This window comes from Arachis hypogaea, chromosome 5 (assembly GCF_003086295.3).
Source record: "Arachis hypogaea cultivar Tifrunner chromosome 5, arahy.Tifrunner.gnm2.J5K5, whole genome shotgun sequence".
In the NCBI taxonomy this organism is placed as follows: Eukaryota; Viridiplantae; Streptophyta; class Magnoliopsida; order Fabales; family Fabaceae; genus Arachis; species Arachis hypogaea.
The window spans coordinates 57444204-57454848 of record NC_092040.1 but is presented as its reverse complement, the minus strand read 5'-3'; the positions used below and the strand labels follow the sequence as shown (position 1 = coordinate 57454848).

The following is a 10645-nucleotide window of genomic DNA, read 5'->3' as shown; positions in this document are numbered from 1 at the left end:
AGTCAACATTTTGTTCTGAGCCAATATGGCATTCAGAGCATCAATTTCAAGAACTCCCTTCCTCTAAGGCATCCCATTATTCACAGAATTCCTCTCAGAAGTGTACATGAATTGGTTATTTGCAACCATGTCAATGAGTTCTTGAGCTTCTGCAGGCGTTTTCTTTAGGTGAATGGATCCACCTGTAGAATGGTCCAGTGACATCTTAGAGAACTCAGATAGACCATAATAGAATATATCCAAAATGGTCCACTCTGAAAGCATGTCAGAAGGACACCTTTTGGTCATCTGCTTGTATCTCTCCCAAGCTTCATAGAGGGATTCACCATCTTTTCGTTTGAAGGTCTGAACATCCACTCTAAGCTTGCTCAGCTTTTGAGGAGGAAAAAACTTAGCCAAGAAGACCGTAACCAGCTTATCCCAAGAGTGCAGGCTATCTTTAGGTTGTGAGTCCAACCATGTTCTAGCTTTGTCTCTTACAGCAAAAGGGAAAAGCATAAGCCTGTAGACTTCAGGATCTACTCCATTAGTCTTAACATTCTCACAGATCTGCAAGAATTCAGTTAAAAACGGATAGGGATCTTCTGATGGAAGTCCATGGAACTTGTAGTTCTGTTGCATTAGAGCAACTAGTTAAGGTTTCAACTCAAAATTGTTTGCTCCAACGGCAGGGATTGAGATGCTTCTTCCGTCAAACTTGGAAGTAGGTGTAGTATAATCACCAAGCATCCTCCTTGCATTATTGTTGTTGGGTTCGGCTGCCATATCCTTTTCTTGTTCGAAAATTTCAGTAAGGTTGTCTCTGGCTTGTTGTAATTTAGCTTCTCTTAGTTTCCTCTTCATAGTCCTTTCAGGTTCAGGATCAGCTTCAATAAGAATGCCTTTTTCCGTGTTCCTGCTCATATGAAAGAGAAGAGAATAGAAAAGGAAGAGGAATCCTCTATGTCACAGTATAGAGATTCCTTTATGTTAGTAGAAGAAGAAAGGAATAGAAGAAAGAAAAGAGTTAAGAATCCAAACACAAGGGGGGAGATAGGTTTGAATTCTTGAGATGAAGAGAAGTGTTAGTAGATAAATAAATAAATAGAAGAAGATGAGAGGGAGAGAATTTCAAAAATTAATTTTTAAAAAGGGTTAGTGATTTTTGAAAATTAAGAGAAGAATTAAAATTAAAATTAAAATATGAAATAATTAGTTAATTAAAAAATTTTTGAAAAGGAGGGAAGTGATTTTCGAAAATTAGGGAGAGGAAAGTAGTTAAATGGTCTTGAAAAAGATAAGAAACAAACAAAAAGTCAATTAGTTAGTTGAAAAAGATTTGAAAATCAATTTTGAAAAGATAAGAAGTTAGAAAAGATTTTTGAAATCAAATTTTTGAAAGAGATATGATTTGAAAAAGATATTTTAAAAAGATATGATTGAAAAAGATATTTTGAAAAAAGATTTGATTTTTAAAATTAAAATTGATTACTTGACTAACAAGAAACTAAAAGATATGATTCTAGAATTTAAAAATTGAACCTTTCTTAATAAGAAAGTAACAAACTTCAAAATTTTGAATTAATCACATTAATTGTTAGTAAAGTTTTCGAAAATTATGAAATAAAGATAAGAAAAAGATTTTGAAAATCAAAGTTGAAAATTTTTGAAAATAAATAAAAAATGAAAAAGATTTGATTTTTGAAAAAGTTTTGAAAAGATAAGATTTTTAAAATTGAAAATTTGACTTGACTTATAAGAAATAGCTAAGTTTTTTTAAAAAATTTTTACTAAGTCAACTCAAATTTTCGAAAATTATGAGCAAAATAAGGAAAAGATATTTTTTATTTTTGAATTTTTAATGATGAGAGAGAAAAACACAAAAAATGACTCATAACATGAAAATTATGAATCAAAACACATGATGCATGCAAGAACACTATGAATGTCAAGATGAATACCAAGAACACATTGAAAATCATGATGAACATCAAGAACTTATTTTTGAAAAATTTTCAAGAAAAGAAAACATGCAAAACACCAAACTTAGAAATTTTTCATGTTTAGACACTATGAATGCAAAAATGCATATGAAAAACAACAAAAAACACAAAACAAGAAAATATGAAGATCAAACAAGAAGACTTACCAAGAACAACTTGAAGATCATCATGAAGAACACATGCATGAATTTTCGAAAAAAATGCAAAAGTTTTTAAAACATGCAATTGAGACCAAACTTAAAAATTGACACTAGACTCAAACAAGAAACAAAAACATATTTTTGGTTTTTATGATTTTATGATTGTTTGAATTATATTATTTTTTTTTGAAAACATATAGGAAAAATAAAATAAGAAATTCAAAATTTTTAATAAGAATTCCACGAATCTTTCAATGTTAGCCTAAAGCTCCGATCTAGGTGTTGGACATGGCTTAATAGCCAACCCGCTTTAGGATATTAATTAGGCATGCAACAGTTGATACTTCATCCAACTCCATATACATGCCCTTTATGCTGACAAGTGGAAGCCCCAATCCAAAAGGATTTGGACATGGCTTTTCAGCCAACCAAGCTTCATCATGCTTCATGAAACACTAGAATTCATTCTTAAAAATTTTGAATAAGTTTTCGAAAACAGAAGTAAAAATTTTTTGAAAGATTTTTGAAAAAATTTTTGAAAATAAAACAAAAAGAAAATTACCTAATCTGAGCAACAAGATGAACCATCAGTTGTCCAAACTCGAACAGTCCCCGGCAACGGCGCCAAAAACTTGGTGCACGAAATTGTGATCATCAACAATGGCGCCAATAAACTTGGTAGCGCTCTCAAACGTGAATCACACTTTGTCACAACTCCGCACAACTAACCAGCAAGTGCACTGGGTCGTCCAAGTAATACCTTACGTGAGTAAGGGTCGATCCCATGGGGATTGTTGGTATGAAGCAAACTATGGTCATCTTGTAAATCTCAGTCAGGCGGATTCAAATGGTTATAATGGTTTTTTGAAAATAATAATAAAATAAAGAATAAAATAAAGATAGAGTTACTCATGAAATTCAATGGTGGGAATTTCAGATAAGTGTATGGAGATGCTGTGTTCCTTCTGAATCTCTACTTTCCTACTGCTTTCATCCAATCCTTCTTTCTCCTTTCCCTGGCAAGCTATATGTAGGGCATCACCGTTGTCAATGGCTACTTCCCATCCTCTCAGTGAAAAAGGTCCAAATGCTCTTGTCACAGCACGGCTAATCATCTGTCGGTTCTCGATCATGCCGGAATAGAATCCTTTGATTCTTTTGCGTTTGTCATCACGCCCAACAATCGCGAGTTTGAAGCTCGTCACAGTTATTCAATCCCTGAATCCTACTCGGAATACCACAGACAAGGTTTAGACTTTCCAGATTCTCCTGAATGCCGCCATCAATTCTAGCTTATACCACAAAAATTTTGATTAAGGAATCCAAGAGATATGCGCTCGGTCTAAGGTAGAACAGAAGTGGTTGTCAATCACGCGTTCATAGGTGAGAATGATGATGAGTGTCACGGATCATCACATTCGTCATGTTGAACTACAACCAATATCTTATAATAAGAATAAGCTTGAATTGAATAGAAAATAGTGGTACTTTGCATTAAAACTTGAGGTACAGTAGAGCTCCAAACCTTAATCTATGGTGTGTAGAAACTCCACCGTTGAAAATACATAAGTGATGAAGGTCCAGGCATGGCCGAATGGCCAGCCCCCATGAATGATCAAAAGACCGAATGGTCAAGAGACTATACAATCAAAGACACCTAGTACAATAGTAAAATGTCCTATTTATACTAGACTAACTACTAGGGTTTACAGAATTAAGTAATTGATGCAGAAATCTACTTTTGGGGCCCACTTGGTGTGTGCTTGGGCTGAGCTTGAGCTTTACACGTGTAGAGGCTTCTCTTGGAGTTAAACGCCAAGTTGTAACATGTTTTTGGCATTTAACTCTGGTCTGTGACGTGTTTCTGGCGTTTGACTCCAGAATGCAGCGTGGAACTGGCGTTGAGCACCAGTTTGCGTTGTCTAATCTCGAATAAAGTATGGACTATTATATATTGCTGGAAAGCTCTGGATGTCTACTTTCTAACGCCGTTGAGAGCGTGCCATTTGGAATTCTTGAGTGTAGGGAGGTCAGAATCCAACAGCATCAGCAGTCCTTTATCAGCCTTCTATCAAAGTTTTGCTCAGGTCCATCAATTTCAGCCAGAAAATACTTGAAATCACAGAAAAACACAAACTCATAGTAAAGTCCAGAAATGTGAATTTAGCATAAAAACTAATGAAAACATACCTAAAAGTAGCTAGATCCTACTAAAAATTACCTAAAAATAATGCCAAAAAGCGTATAAATTATCCGCTCATCAGAGATGATGCTGGTCCTTGTTCACCGGACGGGGTGGTACCTGCAAGAGACTCCAATGCTTAAGTCAGTACGGGCTTTAGGTAGGTTTTTTTGTAGAATTGAAGTATATCTTATACCTGGGTACTCAAGTGTATTTATAGTAGTGATTGATGATCTTCCTTTAAGATAAGTTGGTTATCTTATATTTATCTTTTGTGAAGGAGATCTTTATCTTTTGGTCAACCGCCCTCATATGGGCGATAATTCCTTCACCTTTGGGCCTCCTTGGGCCTCTTTGGCAATTTTGGTCAAACTCTTTACGAAAAGGTCAGTGGCGAGCCAACCTTTAGAGGTTGGCCGTTTCTGTCATCATCCATCCTGGACCTTATAGCTCGGTCCAGGGTATGAATAGTACCCCTACTTGAGCTTCGATCTTCCCCTTGAGATCGTGCTTCCAAGCTTCGATCCCTTTGAGGAAGTCGTGTTCAAGCATCTGTCCGGTCTGCTCTTTCCTATGTGAGTTTTGCGTCAAAATGCGTAGCGGTTTTTTAGTTTTCGCTTCTTTATTGCTACGTTCGTTTCTCAAAAGCATTGTTTCCTTGGGAGTATGCAAGTGCTTCAAAGCCTATTAATAGGGCTTTTAATTCCTTTTTGTCGTTTCTGATGCCAGGGCATCTAGGCCAGTTTCACTGACCTTTTCTTTACTATTTTAAGGTAGTTTTATGCATTTTCTTAGACAATAAGGCAAGTTTTGGATGAAAATACACTCACACCTTGATTCAAGCAACTATTGTGAATTGCACATGATTTCATGAGGATTCTGTAAGAATTGAATGACAAATTGATGATGCATAATCTCATGACTTTGACTAGAGCTTTGATGCACTTTATTTGCTTGATTTTAGGAGAAAGGAAGCAAGGAAGAACCACGTTAGTAGCCACGTTAACCTTGTTAACGTGACCACTAACGTGGAATGGGAAAGAGCTTGCAACGTAAATGGGAAAAGTGATCACCAATAACGCCTGCAAAGCCATCATAAGCCCACGTTAATGGCCACGTTATCTAGATTAACGTGGTAGTTAACATGGAGACAAAGAAAGCTGCAATGTTAGTGGTAAATGTGAACACCACTAACGCTCCAAAATGTGGCAATGAACCACGTTAAGAGTCACGTTAACTTAGTTAACGTGAACTCTAACGTGGAAGAGAGGAACAATGCCAACGTTAGTGACACTCACCTTTGTCACTAACGTTGGATCAAACTAGCATTGCCCATGTTAGTGGTCACGTTAAGACCACTAACGTGAAAGTTAAAGTGGAGCTAAGATTGATGAGCCAATGTTAGTGACACTCACCTTTGTCACTAACGTTGGAGATGGCATTCACTACCACGTTAGTGACCACGTTTACTTAGTTAACGTGAGCTATAACATGGAGAGAAGGGGCACTTGGAGCGTTAGTGACAAAGGTGAGTGCCAGTAATGCTCCCGAAGATGAGGCATACCCACGTTAAGAGCCACGTTAGTTACACTAACGTGAACTCTAAAGTAGGGACAAGGGGCACAAGGCAACGTTATTGGGAAAGGTGAGTCCTAATAACGCTTGCGAATGTTTGTAAGGCAACGTTAGTGGTCACGTTAGTGCCACTAACGTTGGAGTTAACGTGGATTATATAGGGTTGGAACGTTAGTGAAAAAGGTGATTGCCACTAACATTCTCGAACCCACAATGTCCCTTAACGTTAACTTCACTAACGCCAATGCCTAATTCATACTTTTCTGTAAGCAGAGCCCACTAAAGATTGTAACTGCTTCAACTCAAGATCTAAGGCCCACATCCAAGACTTGAAGAACTCACTAGAAGATCAAGAGAAGTAGTATATATAGGAGTAGTTTTGAACTATAGAGAAGATTGGCACTTTGGAGAACTACCCTCTGTATATTTACTTTTCTGCACTTTTAGCTAATGATGTATTCTTTTCTGCCATTTTCCATTTCTAGAGTTATGAATAACTAAACCCCTTTCATTGGGTTAGGGAGCTCTGTTGTAATTTGATGGATCAATTATAGTTTTCATTCTCTTCTTCTTTCCTCTCTTTTGATTTACTAGAAAGCTTTCGATCTTAATTCAATTGGTTAGTTGTCTTGGAAACGAAACTCTCCATAATTGGATCTCCCTAAGCCTTGGAAAGGGATGAGGAGATCATGCTAGAAATGCTTTCTCATGTTGGACCAAATTGGGGTCTGGGCGGATATAGTGTCATGTAATCCTCCCAACACTTTGATTTGGAAATACATGTGGTATAATCAGTGACCACACTTCATCTATTCCCATGAGAAATTAAATCAAGGAATTGGGCAATTGTTCAAGCTTAGAGAGATTGGGTTGCCAAGGAAATGGAACCTAATCACTTAAGATTGCCAAGAAGATCAATAAATGCTTTGATTGAGGAAGAGATGAAAATGAATTTGGTCCAGAGAATACAACATCTCCTGAGCCTAATGAATTCCCCATTTCTGATCTTACCCATTCTCTTTACTTTCTGCCATTTATTTACATGCTCATTTCCCCAAATCCCCATCTAAGATTCTGCACTTTATTTTCTGCTATTTACTTTCCCACCGTTTAATTTTTTGCAATTCTCAAACTACATTCTGTTTAGCTCAACTAGCATACTCTTTCAACTAAAGTTGCTTGACCAATCAATCCCTGTGGGATTCGACCTCACTCTATTGTGAGTTTTTACTTGACGATAATTCGATATACTTGCCGAAGGGAAATTTGTTGAGAGACAAGTTTTCATGCATCAGTTTCGTTCCCTCCTTCAATTTGAAATTGCAAAGGTTTTTTATTTCTTTTCACTTTTCTACTTTTTTTTTATTTTTCTGCAAAAAACTTTTACGTCTGGCTCCCTTGATTTTGCCCCAAGCTTCCTTCTTCTCTGAAGCTTTTTGAGGCACTCGTGGATTGTTGGTGTTTTTCTGTGTGTCCGCCACTGCTACTTCTTTCTTCGTTGCATGTTGGTGTTACATTTTCCCTTCCCTTTCCTGGTTGCATTTTTGGTGTTTTGTTCTCTGTTGCATGTTTCTATTTTCCTTTCAAAGTTTTGATCTTGCTTTGTTTTTGGGTTTTAAAAAGGTTAAAGTTCTTTGATTTCTTTCTTGTTTGTTGGTAAGGCAAGGGTTTCGATTTTTTGCGTTTCTTCTTTCTGTATCTGCACTATTGCCTCCAAAGGGTGCCTCAGGGTCTTGATTATGATTCTTTTGCTTTTTTGTGAATCATGGGGTGCCCTTTTGTTGCAATACCTACTATTTGCTGGTGGTTTCTTCATTTTCTATTTCTGTCCGAGTTGTTCGAAGGGGACATTCTTTTTATTTTCTTGCTGTAGGTGTAGTTTCTTTATGTCTTCACGTAAAAATATCGTTGAGATGTCTACAAAGGTTCCCCCTGGTATGGCTGACTGGTTAGATTCTATAGAGTTGATGTGTGTCACTGTGGCCGACCCAGAGTATTGTGAGAAACTTAGGAAATTTCATAGGATATGTAGTACTACAGATAATGAAAAGAACTATGAGCTGGTGTCGCCCGATCCTGAGGAGAGAGTTAGTTTTCCTCCCTTAGATCGGACAGAACGTCCCTTTTTCTATGCCTATGACTATTTCTTCTCCCAGCTAGGTATTACCCTTCCCTTTACTGAATTTGAGAATGAAGTTTTGTGGAACTGTGATGTGGCCCCGTCGCAACTTCACCCAAATTCTGGGGCTTTTATGAAGATCTTCCAGTTGTTGTGCCAGGAGCTGGGTATCCGACATACTTTACACCTTTTCCTTTTCTTGTTTGTGCTGACCAAACCAGAAGTGGCCAAGAAGAAGGATTCTTGGATCTTTGATGAATGAATTTTTGTGTGGTCAAGAATTTTACAATAAATTCTCGTTGCAAGTATAGTTTCTAAACCAACAATAATCCTTTCATACAAAAATTTGGTTGTCACAAGTAACAAACCCCTAAAAATAATAACCGAAGTATTCAGACCTTGGGTCATGTCTCAAAGGAATTGCAGGAAAGTGTTATTATTGTTGGCTATGAAGTATCTTTGGGGTTTTGAGATAGGAAACAAGAAAAGTAAAGTGCAAGAATTAAACTAACAACTAGAAAAGCTCTTGGCAAGGAATGAGAACTAGAAGTCCTATCCTCATTATCATCCTCAATTGTGACAAATAATTATCCATTGCTCCCACTTAGTTAACCTCTAACTATGAAGAAAAGTCAAGTGGATGAATCAATTTGATTCCTCAAGTCCTAGTCAACTCCTAAGAAAAGACTAGCTTTAGTGGAATTCAATTCAATTAGCAACTTCTAATTATCAATCAACAAACGAGTTTGATAACTCAAGAGTCACCAATTAATCAACTAAAGCCAAGAGGAGAAAAATCTAATCTAACATCCTTCCAAGCATTTTGTCAAACACTTGGTAGGCACAAAATAAAAGCATAGAAAACTAACAAGGAAAATAAATCTAAACAACCAATTGCAAACATAAATGACTAACAATTAAAGAGAGTAACAATAAACATAGAGAACAGAAATATCATTAAAAGAAACCATACGTAACAAGAGATCATAAACATAAAAATGGTGGAAAATTGAAATTTACAAGAGAAGAAGATAAACTAAAGTAATAGAATAAATAAAAGTAGAAGAAAACTAAATTAAAGGAACATTGAACCTGCAAATTTGAGAAGAAATAAACCTACAACCCTAAGAACCTAGAGAGAGGAGAGAGAGGAGAGAGCATCTCTCTCTAGAAAACTACATCTAAAACCTAAAATTATGTGAATGAGAAGTGTCTCCTTGATTCCCCCACTCTGCGGCCTCTAATCTGTGTTTTCGGACTTGGAACTGGGCCAAAAACAGCCCAGAAATTGCCCCCAACAATTTCTGATATGTCCAGCACGTGGTTCTGTCACGTGTACGCGTCGCCCATGCGTACGCGTCGCTTGTCTGCCGTACTGATGAGCGGATAATTTATACGCTTTTTGGCATTGTTTTTAGGTAGTTTTTAGTAAGTTCAAGCTACTTTTAGGGATGTTTTCATTAGTTTTTATGTTAAATTCACATTTCTGGACTTTACTATGAGTTTGTGTGTTTTTCTATAATTTCAGGTAAATTCTGGCTGAAATTGAGGGACTTGAGCAAAACTCTGAAAGAGGCTGACAAAAGGACTGCTGATGCTGTTGGAATCTGACCTCCCTGCACTCGAAATGGATTTTCTGGAGCTACGGAACTTCAATTGGCGCGCTCTCAACGGCGATGGAAAGTAGACATCCAGAGCTTTCCAGCAATATATAATAGTTCATGCTTTATTCGAAGATTGACGACGTAACTTGGCGTTGAACGCCAAGTTCATGCTGCTGTCTGGAGTTAAACGCCAGAAAAACGTCATGATCCGGAGTTGAACGCCCAAAACACGTCATAACTCGAAGTTCAACTCCAAGAGAAGCCTTAGCTCGTGGATTGATCAAGCTCAGCCCAAACATACACCAAGTGGGCCCCGGAAGTGAATTTATGCATCAATTACTTACTCATGTAAACCCTAGGAGCTAGTTTATTATAAATAGAACATTTATCTATTGTATTAGACATCTTTTGACAGTTTAATCTCTTGACTATTCGGTCACTTGATCATGGAGAGGGCTGGCCATTCGGCCATGCTTGAACCTATTACTTATGTATTTTCAACGGTGGAGTTTCTGCACACCATAGATTAAGGGTGTGGAGCTCTGCTGTACCTCAAGTATTAATGCAATTCTATTGTCTTTTATTCAATTCTCTCTTATTCTTATTCCAAGATATTCATTCGTACCCAAGAACATGATGAATGTGATGATAAGTAACCCTCATTATCATTCTCACTTATGAACACACGTGATTGACAACCACTTCCGTTCTACATGCAACAGAGCTTGAATGTGTATCTCTTAGATTCCCCAACAGAATCTTCGTGGTATAAGTTAGATAGATGGCGGCATTCATGAGGATCCGGAAAGTCTAAACCTTGTCTATGGTATTCCGAGTAGGATTCTGTGATTGAATGACTGTGACGAGCTTCAAACTCCTGAAGGCTGGGCGTGATGACAAGCGCAAAAGAATCAAGGGATTCTATTCTAACCTGATTGAGAACCGACAGATGATTAGCCGTGCTGTGACAGAGCATAGGAACATTTTCACTGAGAGGATGGGATGTAGCCATTGACAACGGTGATGCCCTACATACAGCTTGC

The 10645-nt window shown here is 37.3% G+C and overlaps 1 non-coding gene across 1 annotated transcript; it reads left to right on the top strand.

The window, feature by feature from the left end:
* Positions 1-258: 258 nt before the first annotated feature.
* LOC112804201 (small nucleolar RNA R71) lies at positions 259-366 on the top strand. Its single transcript, XR_003202820.1, has one exon. It is a non-coding gene; the product is annotated as a small nucleolar RNA R71 (small nucleolar RNA).
* The last annotated feature ends 10279 nt before the right edge of the window (positions 367-10645 follow it).